The sequence below is a fragment of the Anabrus simplex genome, chromosome 3, assembly GCF_040414725.1.
Source record: "Anabrus simplex isolate iqAnaSimp1 chromosome 3, ASM4041472v1, whole genome shotgun sequence".
In the NCBI taxonomy this organism is placed as follows: Eukaryota; Metazoa; Arthropoda; class Insecta; order Orthoptera; family Tettigoniidae; genus Anabrus; species Anabrus simplex.
This window is the reverse complement of record NC_090267.1, coordinates 61495178-61509096: the sequence shown is the minus strand read 5'-3', so window position 1 is coordinate 61509096 and position 13919 is coordinate 61495178.

Sequence of the window (13919 nt, the reverse complement as noted above, 5' to 3'; positions counted from 1 at the left end):
TCCCATTAAAAAACGCATGTTCAGAGTCAGCTGATGCCTGTACATCTACATCAACGACGCGTAGTTAAGGAACATATTAACCAGTACAAGGCGTCACACTATATACTTATATTCGTCCTCCTTTCTTTTCTTGCCCTTCCTGGCCTTTAGGAGTGTCAGATCTCTTCCTATTTTCCCTTTTAATGGTGTTATATACAGGATGGTTGCCTAGTTGTACGTCCTCCTCAAACAATATCCATCACCACCACCACAGCTATTATTATTATTATTATTATTATTATTATTATTATTATTATTATTATTATTATTATTATTATTATTATTATTACTATATTGGTTTTTCGGCTCACTAACTACTTTGATTCTTTACGGAGACTCAGAGTTCCCGGAATTTATTCCCGTAGGAGTTATTTTATTTGCCAGTAAATCTACAGTAACGAGGCCCGAAAGAGACTTATTTACTCAGCCACGAGTGGAATAAAACTTAAATTTTAACATTGACGGTCAGACAGCCTAGATAACGTCAAATAAAAACGTCTCTCTATGGTAGGTGAGGTGAAATTAACTCTACTTCTCTATCAAACTCTGACAATTTTCCTGCTTGACATTCGTATGAAATATATTGTTACGAATAAAACACCGTCTGTTTTATTATTTTGATTTATTTGAGGACGACTCAATGAATGTACACAACACATATATACTCACAATTATATTCAACCATGAATGAACACACTCACTAATTGCTTCCGCCTATTTAAAAGTCTCTCACAGAGTAGTATAATTGGATGGTTCTGGCGCACCGCCACCGCGGGCTCCCAGAGGCCACCTCCACCGCCACCACAGCCAGAGGCCTCCCAGAAGCCACCTCCACCGCCACCACAGCCAGAGGCCTCCCAGATGCCTCCTCCACCACCACCGCAGCCAGAGGCCTCCCAGAGGTCTCCTCCACCACCCGCGGGAAATTTGAATTTGTAAACAAAGCCACGTGCTTTTTGACAGCTATTATCGACACCAACGCATCGCTAACCTCAGTACTGCCATCTTGACGGGAATAAACCTCAGTAGTGCCAACTTAACCTAACTAGCGCGAGATAAAAAAAAGCCACGTGTTTTTTGACAGCCACGTGCTTTTTGACAGCTGTCATCCACCATCTTTAAACTACAGAGCACCGTGCTGCCCTCTTTATCGCAGTAGCTGCAAATTCGTCACCTGTCATCGGCAGTGCTGCCATCTTGGCGGGCCTAAACCTTAGTGCTACCAACTTAACCTCACTAGCATGAGATAAACATATCCACGTGCTTTTTTGACAGCTGTCATCCGCCATCTTTAAACCACAGAGCACTGTGCTGCCCTCTTTATCGCAGTAGCTGCAAATTCGTCACCTGTCATCCGCAGTGCTGCCATCTTAACGGGCCTAAACCTTAGTGCTACCAACTTAACCTCACTAGCGCTAGATTAGAATCGGTAAACAAATCCACGTGCTTTTTGACAGCTGTCATCCGCCATCTTTAATCTATAGAGCACAGTGGTGCTCTCCTAAGCTACTTACCTTTGAAATGTGGTGGCGGATAATAAGAATAATGCTTTTTGACACCAGCCATCTTTAATCTAGAGAGCACCGTGCTGCCCTCTTTCGCTAGATTCTTTTGAAATGTGGTGGCAGACAATTCCACGTGACGGCAGCCATCATTAATCAAGAGAGCACCGTGCTGCCCTCTATGTGTTGGCGGCAAATTCTACATGCTCTTGTTTGGAAACAAACTCACGCGCTTTTTTGACAGCCGTCATCCGCCATCTTTAATCAACAGAGCACAGTGCTGCCCTCTTTAGCTAGATACCTTTGAAATGTGGTGGCAGACAATTCCACGTGCTCTTGTTTGGAAACAAAGCCATGTGCTTTTTTGACAGCTGACATCCGCCATCTTTAATCTATAGAGCACAGTGCTGCCCTCTTTAGCTACTTACCTTTGAAATGTGGTACGTCACAGCTGTCATCCGCAGTGCTGCCATCTTAACGGGCCTAAACCTTAGTGCTACCAACTTAACCTTACTAGCGCGAGATTTGAATCGGTAAACAAATCCACGTGCTTTTTTGACAGCTGTCATCCACCATCTTTAATCCATAAAACACAGTGGCGCCCTCTTTAGCTACTTACCTTTGAAATGTGGTGGCGGATAATTTGAAAAATACTTTTTGATAGCAGCCATCTTTAATCCAGAGAGCACCGTGCTGCCCTCTTTAGCTAGATACCTGTGGTGGCAGGCAATTCTACGTGACAGCAGCCATCTTTGAGCACCATGCTGCCCTCTTTGTGGCGGTGGCAAATTCCACGTGCTTTACAAACTCACGTGCTTTTTTCTGACAGTTGTCATCCGCCATCTTGTATCACAAACCTCAGTGCTCCGCTCTTTAGCTAGTTACCTTTGAAATGTGGTGGCGGCAATTTGAAAAATTCTATGTGCTCTTGTTTAGTAAATAAAGCCACGTGCTTTTTTACCAGCTGTCATCCACCATCTTTAATCAATAGAGCACTGTGCTGCTATCTTGCGGGCAATTTCGTCAGCTGTCATCCGCCATCTTTAATCTACAGAGCACCGTGCTGCGCTCTATGTAGTAGCGGGCAATTTGAAAAGTTCTGTTAGCTGTCATCCGCCATCTTTAATCAATAGAGCACCGTGCTGCCATCTTTAGCTAGATACCTTTGAAATGTGGTGGCGGCAAATTGAAAAATTCCACGTGCTCTTGTTTAGTAAACAAACTCACGCTTTTTTTGTCAGCTGTCATCCGCCATCTTTAATCTATAGAGCTCAGTGCTACACTCTTTAGGTACATACCTTTGAAATATGGTGGCGGATAATTTAAAAAGAAAAATTCTACATCAGCCATCTCTCGACGCTAATTGCACAAGATGGTGGCTATACATGACTCGTTAAAGGTGATGTACAATATTATAGGTTAGGATCCACCTTTCAATACTCCGTAATAAGATGGTAAAAAGTAGTTACAACCTGTTTAATGGGACCGGTTTCAACACATTTTAAGTGTCATCATCAGCCAATTTGCGAAGATCTTAAAACAACTAGCACATTGAACACAGGCAAAAAATTAACATTGTATCATAACGTAGCATTTACTGAATTGCTACGTTATGATACAATGTTAATTTTTTGCCTGTATTCAATGTGCTAGTTGTTTTAAGATCTTCGCAAATTGGCTGATGATGACACTTAAAATGTGTTGAAACCGGTCCCATTAAACAGGTTGTAACTACTTTTTACCATCTTATTACGGAGTATTGAAAGGTGGATCCTAACCTATAATATTGTACATCTTATTTCTCTATTCAATACGGAACAATAATGAAGATTTTAACTTTAAATCGTTAAAGGTGCTTATGCAAGATGGCCGCTATACATAGGTTCTTATGAGATGCCCTTGGGATGCTTGCGCAAGATGGCGGTTATACAAGGCTCCTTATGAGACGCCATAGAGATGCTTGCGCAAGATGGCGGTTGCCCTTATGAGGCGGCTTAAGGGTCCTTGCACAAGAAGGCTAGAGATGCCATAAGGATGCTTGCGCAAGATGGCGGACGAAAGATGGCGGCTATACACGACTCCTTATGAGACGCCTTAAGGGTGCTTGCGCAAGATGGCTGCTGCTCTTATGAAGAAAGCTAGCTTAGAGGCTAACGTGTCGTGCTAGTTCGATTCATAAATTTGGGGCTTAAATGCATAATGTTAAATATCTCGGAAACGGTGTATCGTAGAGCAAAACGGACAAAATTTTTCTATACCCACACCTCGGTTCGCAGTATGGGGAACATGATATCATAAGAAAAACATAGTCTAATGATGAGATCAACGGTTCGGTTCTAACTTAGGCCCTTTGGCATTAGCTCTGTTTCAGCTTGTAATGAAGCAAGTCTTCGTAACATGATCAGGTCTAGCCATGGTAGAGAGTATGACGTACCGTGCAGGTTCGATTCATTACATTTGGGGCATAATGCAAAATGTTAAATATCTCGAAAACGGACAAAATTTTTCCACCTGATACCTAGGTTTGCAGTATCAGGAACATGACAGCATAAGAAAAACATAGTCTAATGATGAGATCGACGGTTCGATTCCTACTTAGGCCCTTTGGCATTGGCAGCTATCTATTTCTACAAGATGGCGGCTATACATAGCTTCTTATGAGACAGCTTAAGAGCGCTTGCACAAGATGGCTGCTGCTCTTATGAGACGCCCTAGGGGTGCTTGCGGGAGGTAGCAGCGACAAGACGATGACTATACACAGCTGCTTATGATACGGCCTAGAGGTGCTTACACAAGATGGTGGCTGCTCTGATGAAGAAAGCTAGCTTTGCATCGTGCTGGTATTTTTACAGCACTAAACCTCATACCTTTGAAATGTGGTGGCGGGTAATTTGAAAAATTCGACGTGCTTTTTCTTCACAGCGGCTATCTTTAGACAATAGCAGCTATACATCAGCTGTTAAGGCCTCCTCTTATGTCAAGGCATAGCTCTATCGAACAAGTTTAAACCTGCATCGGAATAGCTAGAGTTAGCACGTGCTGCAGTGATGACGTCATTAAGCATGTTTAGACTTGCAAATCACAGAAGAAACGTAACAAGGCTGGAATCGAAAACTGCACTCTATGCCGTTAACTTTATCATGAGATCGGAACATTGATTGAAGTGTTTAGAACACTAAATAAGTAGAACCGAACACTGTACTCGATACAACATGTGTTTAGAACATGTCAGGGGATACCTTTGTTCTAAGAAGATTAGTTTACCGCACATTCCTTGTAGGGCTAATGGGCTAAGGGGCTAATGGGCAAAAGGGCTAATGGGCAAAAGGGCTAAAGGGCTAATGGGCTAAAGGGCTAAATGGCTAAAGGGCTAAAGGAGCAACAACCTCATCGATCGCTATCAGCAAGAACGCTTGTACTTTGTTAAGTGTAGATAATTAATCTTTATTTGTAAATGGTTTCATGTTCAGAACAAGGAATTGAACCTAGGGGTTACGTCTTACTTAATAAAATCCCCGAGGTGCGATGAGTTACGTTTTTCGAACTAGTGTTTGGAACACTGAACTTTTCAAGATGATAGCAGAGAGTTTAGCAATGTTCTGTTGTTGGATTATAAATTCCGCGCTACAACATGCATAAGGTGGCAGCCTTGAGGTTTATTGCCGTAAAGATGACAAGAGTGAGGTTAACAATGTTCCGTTGTTGGATTTTAAATTCCGCGCTATAACATGCATAAGGTGGTAGCCTTGAGGTTTACCGCCGTAAAGATGGCAGCAGTGAGGTTAGCGACGCTCTATTGTCCTTCAAAGTGAGGTTAGGGTTCGTCAAGAAGACAGGTGTCAAAAAATGCACGTGGCTATGTTTACCAAACAAGAGCACTTGGTCGTGACGTCACGGTCACGTAATCAATTCTTAGCACTGCTGCCATCTTTACGGCGGTAAACCTCAAGGTTACCACCTTATGCATGTTATAGCGCGGAATTTAAAATCCAACAACGGAACATTGTTAACCTCACTCTTGTCATCTTTACGGCAGTAAACCTCAAGGCTGCCACCTTATGCATGTTGTAGCGCGGAATTTATAATCCAACAACAGAACGTTGGTAAACTCTCTGCTATCATCTTGAAAAGTTCAGTGTTCCAAACATTAGTTCGAAAAACGTAACTCATCGCACCTCGGGGACTTTATTAGGTAGGACGTAACCCCTAGGTTCCATTCCTTGTTCTGAACATGAAACCATTTACAAATAAAGATTAATTTTCTACACTTAACAAAGTACAAGCGTTCTTGCTGATAGCGATCGATGAGGTTGTTGCTCCTTTAGCCCTTTAGCCCTTTAGCCATTTAGCCCTTTAGCCCATTAGCCCTTTAGCCCTTTTGCCCATTAGCCCTTTTGCCCATTAGCCCTTTAGCCTATTAGCCCTACAAGGAATGTGCGGTAAACTAATCTTCTTAGAACAAAGGTATCCCCTGACATGTTCTAAACACATGTTGTATCGAGTACAGTGTTCGGTTCTACTTATTTAGTGTTCTAAACACTTCAATCAATGTTCCGATCTCATGATAAAGTTAACGGCATAGAGTGCAGTTTTCGATTCCAGCCTTGTTACGTTTCTTCTGTGATTTGCAAGTCTAAACATGCTTAATGACGTCATCACTGCAGCACGTGCTAACTCTAGCTATTCCGATGCAGGTTTAAACTTGTTCCATAGAGCTATGCCTTGACATAAAAGGAGGCCTTAACAGCTTATGTATAGCCGCTATTGTCTAAAGATAGCCGCTGTGAAGAAAAAGCACGTCGAATTTTTCAAATTACCCGCCACCACATTTCAAAGGTATGAGGTTTAGTGCTGTAACAATACCTGCACGATGCAAAGCTAGCTTTCTTCATCAGAGCAGCCACCATCTTGTGTAAGCACCCCTAGGCCGTATTGTACCGTTCCCGTCTGAAATACAGTCCACCGGCGCCAATCGGAGAGCTGCGTGTTCGGTTCTTAAAAAATTGATCGGGCTAAAATAAAATTTAAAATCTCAGGATAAAATAATACCATGGGTATATGAACGGGAAACAGTATCATATTTCCGAAATAAATTACAAAATAAAGGGGTAAGATGGATTTATTAACTAATAAAACATTATTGAAATTCGAGATAAACAAAAATAATTAAAATATGGCTCAAATAAATGCCAAAAAAAAATTAATATGTGCCGAGCACATAATTAACATAAATTTACAACAATTTACAAAGGACGGGCAATGTCCCGTTTCAAAATGAAAACATTTACAAAATAAACGCAACGACCTGGGGAAGAAATTCACACTTCGCTACGACCTACGCAGTTAAATTCATTTTAACGCATCCTGACGGATATCATTTAAATTATAATTACAGGACATACCGCGACAGAATAAAATTATGCTAAATCCGATCCATAATAAAACTATATATATACATCACTTATCATCAAATCAATATTTCAGGGACCTTAGCTTACATCTACACTGAATTTACTTAACAGACCGTTCTGTTATAAATTGGATGGCTTAGAAGCCTGCTTCCCAATAGAATGAGTTTCGGACTCATATTTAAGAACAAATCTTTTTCAACGCTGGCCATGACATAATCAACAACAATCCAAGTAACACAAATTAATACAAAAAAAACACTCTCGGAGAAACCTGTAATGACATGCAATAAAAAAAATAATATCATCTGTGTATTCAATATCTGAAGTATAAACAATAAGATACTAGACTCCTTCATCTAAAAAGAACGCCGAACCCCAGGCTCAGCCTTCCGTCTGTTGATCTTTCACTAGCACGCTGTAATATAAATCACGGAACACTTCTATGCGCCTGCTATGAAACATCTTACTTCGCCAGAAAAGACTCTAACTAATTGGTTTGGTAAATCTTGCCTGAGAAATTCTAATATGTTTGAAAACATAAATTACGCTGCCATTCACTTCTCTGTTCATTTAATTAATACAAGGCCTCAAACTCAAACAATGGGACCCATACACATTCCTATGGCCTTAACTACATATTCCAATATAACACGGCTTGCAGATATGATACTCAACACATCTGGCCTAACACTTTGGGGTCCGTGAGTTCGATTCTCACAATCATAATTAACACTTGAGGCAAATCAAACCTCTCTTTTTCCATGCAGCTGACACCATTATATCTTTCCGATATTCACATATAGTAATCTCAGTTACAGGCTAATCTTGCCTTTTTCTCGTAAAAACATAACTCAATACCAATTAGCTAGTTCTCTCTGCGGATCTAGAAGATATTAGTTCGACGGTGCACGTATACGTTGGTCATCACTGCCATGTATTCCTATAAACGTGCTACATGCAGGAAAAAAAATACCTTACTAAATTTTATTCCCAGACCAAACTTTAGGCTGTGTAGCCTTCATACTAAAAGAGTCTACATCTTGTACCAAAATGGAATACACAGTTACCTTTAGACATATATATCCTCATCTACACCTAATCATTTCCCTCTTTCCCATCTAATAAAAAGGTAATAAAGTAAAATATAAAAATCAGGGTTCCAAACATGCATTTCCCTGAAACATGACACTAATCTATAAAAATACAACATAGCTCAGTCACAACAAGACTGACATTTACATTTACATTACATTACACTGGGATCGAATTAGCCTAATTCCTTCTATCTAAGCATGCCTATAATTAAAAATGAACTTAACTGGTAGCGTCTCAGTTTCTTCATGATTCCAGGCCACAGCGTCCAGCAAATTACGCCATTATTGCACCAAACTGCATGGCGTCATCAAATACTCTGCAAGTCTTTTCTTCTCTCTTCATCATTATGTAATAGTGCTTCGCACACACCATTTAATTGTACCGATACGATGACGACGGTTCGTACAAGTCCTTCGCGAAACCGAACGCGTACCGGACACGGTATTTGCACAAACCGTATGCAAATTACGCATACGCGGGTACGGAAATATCGACAGTAACTATCGTTTTATTGATATTATCCCGTGTCACCACCGCACTTTGACATACGTGATACCTGATATATTTATATAGCAAAGGTAATTGCTCTGTTAATATACTATGCACACTCGTAACTGAAATCTATCACTTGCATTCATGTAATGCATATTTTCAGAAAGGAAAACGTTTCAGCTTCACAAATTTACTATTCATATGTTCAAACTGGTCACTTAAAAAGGTTACTTTCCTATACCACTGGCTTAATATCAAAAACACCGACCCGCGCGGTTCACACTTCAAAAGCAGAGTGACTTTCCATTTCCAGAGGCTACTATATACACCAAGCTCCCGGTATTAGTCATGTCTTAGGGGATTCCACTGACGCGATGACGTTGCTGCTCACCCACTACTCTGCAAAGCGCTGATTCAATAAAAATATGTTGATTACTTTATTAATTCAAATTAAGTATTGCAACTGTCTACAGGTAGTTCTTTTAATGTTTAACTGGCTTCTATTTTATATTTAAACCGTGGAGTCTAGCTTTATAACAAATTGCCTGATAAAATAAAGAGTAGTACAGCACTGTAAATTTAGAAGTTGGTAAGACTGACTTAATTTGTTTTGTAAATCCCTTCATTCTGCCATATCGCTTCCAGGGCTGTAATTGGTTCTTTTATAATCGGCCGCTCTCAAACACTCTCGTGCATCCCCGAGTGACTCATACGGAGTACTCGACATTTTCACTGTTGCTATGCTTAGATAAGAAGCTATTACTGATGTCACCCGATGACGGAATACTGCATTACGCAACTTCTAGGTCGCATCATGACTCCCTTCGAATATGAACTGCAAAATATTACAACATATTATATAATTGATGTTTTGGGGCATATATGATATGGCACATTCTCCCCATACCCCGTAAAAAAAAATATGTGAAAACGTATTTTTTTTTATTTTTATGATTCACTACTATGGCTCCATTTCAGTTATTCTCTCGGATAATAATATTTCACGTTCAGCTAGCATCTCTCCTTCTCTTTCTGAGCTTCAAAAAATATTTCCAAAAGAGCTTGAAACTTGCGTTCATTTCCGTCACATTGATGACAAATTTCTGCTGGTAATGGGTCTGTGTCTTCTATATCTGCCATGTTTACATCCTCTGTAGCTTCTTCTTCGTCTTCTTGATCCACATCTTCTTCTACTGGGTCATCTTCTTCGTCGATGTCATCATCATCTTCGTCATCTCCTAAGTCATCATCTTCTTGTACTTCATCAATTGCTATAAATGAGTCATTTTCCGGATGGCTCCAGTATTCCTCATATCGTAATCTGCTGCATGTGGGTTCAATCCTTTATTTTGTTCTGCTTCCCGGAATCCGCGGTAAGCATTGCTCTCTGCACCATGGTTTTGGCCACTCGTGTTTCCCTGTATGGCCTGTTGCCATTGATCTTCGTCCTGTCGTTTACTTCTCAACTCCGTCACGTATCTCTGCGACTCAGCATTCCTTTGTTGATAATCAGATCTTTGTCTGAAATCGTTCCGAAAAACCATATTCCTTCTATTCTCCCATCTATTGTAAGGTCGCCGCTGACCTGCATAACCTCTATGCCGATATCTAAATGTTCGTCCATTCCTTCCATATGAATAATTATTTCCTCTATTATCGTTCCTATCTTGGGTATATCCTTGTCCTCTCCTATCATCTGGATAATTATTGAAATTCCATTCACCTCTCCGTGATTGCTCATTTTCAACTGGTCTAGCTTGCTGTGATATCGTCTGCGTTCCTGAACTTTGCACTCGACCTCCCTTCCTCATCTTAGGTGGTGGACTTCTATCTTCCGTTAAATCAATCGTATGTAAAGCCTCCGAATGTCTGATCCGTGGTTGATTTTGTGTAGAAGTTAAATCCAACTGACGTAAAGTCAATTCCGCCTCAGTCGCTGTTCTAACATTTGCTGCTATTAGAGTTCTCTGCACTTCCAACGGTAATTGTCTAGATATCGCTACGATCATCTCGGATTCGGAAGGTGGTGTGTCCAAATCTCTGAATTTGATAATTTGGGAAATAAAATAATTAGCAAACCTTGTTGGAATAGTAGCAGGATATTTTTTTGAATAAAGCTCCATACGTAATGACTGCTGTATAGATACATCCCAGAATTTTTTTAAGAATGCTACCTTAAATTCCTCATACGTACTGAATGTATACTGGAATGCCATCATCCATTCTAAAGCCGAATCAGATAAGAATTTGCTAATTGTACGTAATCTTCTATCAGCTGGTACCTTCGCATCTGTCATATAATCTTCTATCTCTCGAAGAAATGCCCTTGGTGTTCTATCATCTAGTCCACTAAATTTACGGGGTTTATCTTCTGAAGATGTACGAAATATATTATAAATTTGGCCTCCATTCGTCTCTCTTGGCGTAGATGATTTTTCTTCCGGTCTTGGTAAATTCAACAGATCGCTAAGTAGAGCTGGTTCACTAGCTTGACTCGCTTCTCTTTCAATACTATCATTCTGCATTGAACACTTCAGTTTATCCATTTCCTTATTTGTTCTTAGATCAAGTAATTCTATTTTATCCTTCAAATATTGTACTTCCTTTTCCACAGATATCAACTTATTCGTATTCTTCTGCGAAGATTCAGCCCATGCCTCAATATTTGCACCTACTTCTTGTATATTGACTCTAGCATTCTCTCTATCTACTAAAATCATCTTCTTGATCTCTTCACCCTTGCCTGCAATTTGATCTACAACCTCTTTTCTCAATTCCTTTTCCATCGTTCTCATCTTTGACTCAGTTTCCCGTTGTTTTTCACCTAACTTCGCTTCCAACTGATCCGCATTCTTCCGTTGTACTTCGGCTATCTGGGCACTAATTTCCTCCGTAATATTGGAAAATCTTTCTTCTGTAGCCTCGCTTAAGTGGTCGATCGCGCTTCGATTCTTGCCTATCTCAGTTCGCGCCTCCTCTAAGCTATTTGTCATTTCCTCCAATTGCTTTTCAGTCTTTACGGCTCCATCTGTTATTTTGCCAGTTAACTCCTCAACGGTTTTTCTAATCCGGTCTACCTGTTCCTCATTTCTATTCTCTATATCATCCATACGCTTTTCTAAACGTATCATCCCTTCCTGACAGCACTTTTGAACATGATCAATCTTTTCCTCCAGTTTACAATTCCCCTGTACTATTTTACCAGAAAGTTCATTAATGTTTTTAAGTTCGCGATTTATCGCTTCCGCAGTCACCAAGTCTATTTTCTCCGTAATCTGCCGCATACGCTCCTGTTCACGTTTTTCATCTTCAACCGCTGCTAACTCAATTGTTTCCATGATATTAGCCAGGTTTTCCTGATTACGCTCCCTTTCACGTTTTTCCGCTTCCGCAGACACCAAGTCTATTTTCTCCGTAATCTGCTGCATACGCTCCTGTTCACGTTTTTCCGCTGCTTTCTCCGCCAAGTCCATCTTAGCCAACAGGTCACCTAAGGTTACTGCCATAATACCAAATCAAATACGACTACGCGGCCTAGAATCACTTCCGAAAACTTTAAGTGTGTTCCCCAGGTTTATAGATTAATTTCATCAGTTTCTGCGATTTACGTTACTCAAGGAAAACAAACAATATGGCTTCACAATACGCCATGCAGAAACTACCTACCGAATGTCAATAATGTTTTCATCACGCGTAATCAAAATAAAATGAAAACAAATAATTTAATCCATAGCCCCAAATATTTTAAATAAATATAGGCTTTTCCTAATATGGGCTTAAAACTATGCATTAGACAACAATGCCTAACTATATTTGCATATTATCTCCAGCTAAAGGATGATATTTCCCGTTACAATGGTCCATACACCTTCAACCTTCAATAACAATGCCACTATAGTTATCCTTTCCATCTGAGATTGAGGCTATCTCGTGTCCCTGACTGAATCTAAATAACAAAACTACCAACGCACTGGCTATTTACTATACTTTTACTATTTACTTTACTATATTATTTACTATACAAACAAATTATTCAGGCTATGTCTACGATCAATTATATCTGAAGGATATAACAGCATCTGCCTCACGTGAAATCATTTTATTGTTCACGAATTCCAATGGAATCATTCAATATTTGACATGCCTTTCTCATCGGCTATCATATTCTATGCACGATATCTACCATATAAAAAATATAAATGCCGATATTTTCCCAACGTAATTTAATATATTCAGTAATTACTAATTTTTTCTAAATATATTTTGACTTCTTGTATTCTCATACCAACTAGTAATATTGAACACAGGACCTTAGACTCAACTGTCTACTACGTTAGGTTGCCAGTTCACATGACTCCGTCTGGGTATCGAATAAGAATCTCAGACTTCATCATCTATCATCCGCCCATTCGAAATTATCTCTACCTATCTAAATTTATAAATATTAAAGCTCAGGTATCCATTATGGACATTCCCAAAATTTCGAATTCCAAAATCCTATAAAAGCCTATATAACAACTTGCTATGTGTGCGAAGAGCATCATTCTGTTGGCTCCAAATAGGTGCGACGTTTTTCACTATTTGTGGTTTCAATATCCATATAATAGCCTTAACAAAAATATATAACGTCTGCCTACATTAAATATTAAGTCGCACATTCAGGGTTAACAATACAAATTTAAATAATATACTACTCCGTTCCTGAATAATAATATCCGGACATAGCAATGATAATGGGCGACAACAATGCGCTATCCTGGCTATGGAGCTTACCCAATCAACATGATAATCCGCCCCACATACGGAAGCCATAAGATAAATATGTACCGTTCCCGTCTGAAATACAGTCCACCGGCGCCAATCGGAGAGCTGCGTGTTCGGTTCTTAAAAAATTGATCGGGCTAAAATAAAATTTAAAATCTCAGGATAAAATAATACCATGGGTATATGAACGGGAAACAGTATCATATTTCCGAAATAAATTACAAAATAAAGGGGTAAGATGGATTTATTAACTAATAAAACATTATTGAAATTCGAGATAAACAAAAATAATTAAAATATGGCTCAAATAAATGCCAAAAAAAATTAATATGTGCCGAGCACATAATTAACATAAATTTTCAACAATTTACAAAGGACGGGCAATGTCCCGTTTCAAAATGAAAACATTTACAAAATAAACGCAACGACCTGGGGAAGAAATTCACACTTCGCTACGACCTACGCAGTTAAATTCATTTTAACGCATCCTGACGGATATCATTTAAATTATAATTACAGGACATACCGCGACAGAATAAAATTATGCTAAATCCGATCCATAATAAAACTATATATATACATCACTTATCATCAAATCAATATTTCAGGGACCTTA